We start from the raw sequence: 729 nt of genomic DNA, 5'->3' as shown, positions 1-729 counted from the left end.
AAGGAGAATAAAGCAGGAGTTCAGTTTTGCGGGCTGAATTCACCACAATTTGGTCCAATCGAGCCGGATTGACCATCGAAGTTTTCATAGATTGGTTTCCTTCAAACAAGTCTGAACAAGTCGAAACAAGTCTGAACAAGTCGAAACAAGTCTGATCCTGTTCAAGATCGAAGTGAACACGAAGACTGAAGAGTGAAGATCATCGTGCGCCGTAGTGGGTACGAACGACCCCCACACGGCGCTGAAGAAAACGAAGATCATAGATTGTGAAGATCATCGTGTGTCGTAGTGGGTACGAACGACCCCCACACGGCGCTGAAGAAAACGAAGATCATAAATTGTGTCGACGTGGGTACGAACGAACCCCACGCTTCACGAAAAGTTATTCGAAGCCAACGTGTCCGCCGTGCTAGGACAACGTGCGCGAAGAGCCGAAGCCAACGTGTCCTCCGTGCTAGGACAACGTGCGCGAAGTGCCGAAGCCATCACATCACGAAGCACCGCGTAAAAGTGGCAGATTTAAGGTCCGCCAAAGGTTTTAAGTTTCAACATACTAAGTTTCAAGGTCCTAAGTTTCATCTCCCGTTGCCTGCACCTAACGGTGACAAACGCAGGCATTACGGGCAAACTGCCTCTTTCGAGGCAAGAAGACTGCCTTTTTCAAGGCACAGGAGCCGATCTTCAAGACTTAGGGTGTTAGGGTGTTAGGGCGATAGGAGGCTCTATGCC

The sequence above is a fragment of the Hyposmocoma kahamanoa genome, unplaced genomic scaffold, assembly GCF_003589595.1.
Source record: "Hyposmocoma kahamanoa isolate Upper Pololo Valley unplaced genomic scaffold, ASM358959v1 95247, whole genome shotgun sequence".
NCBI classification, from domain to species: Eukaryota; Metazoa; Arthropoda; class Insecta; order Lepidoptera; family Cosmopterigidae; genus Hyposmocoma; species Hyposmocoma kahamanoa.
Note: the sequence above shows the minus strand (reverse complement) of the source record.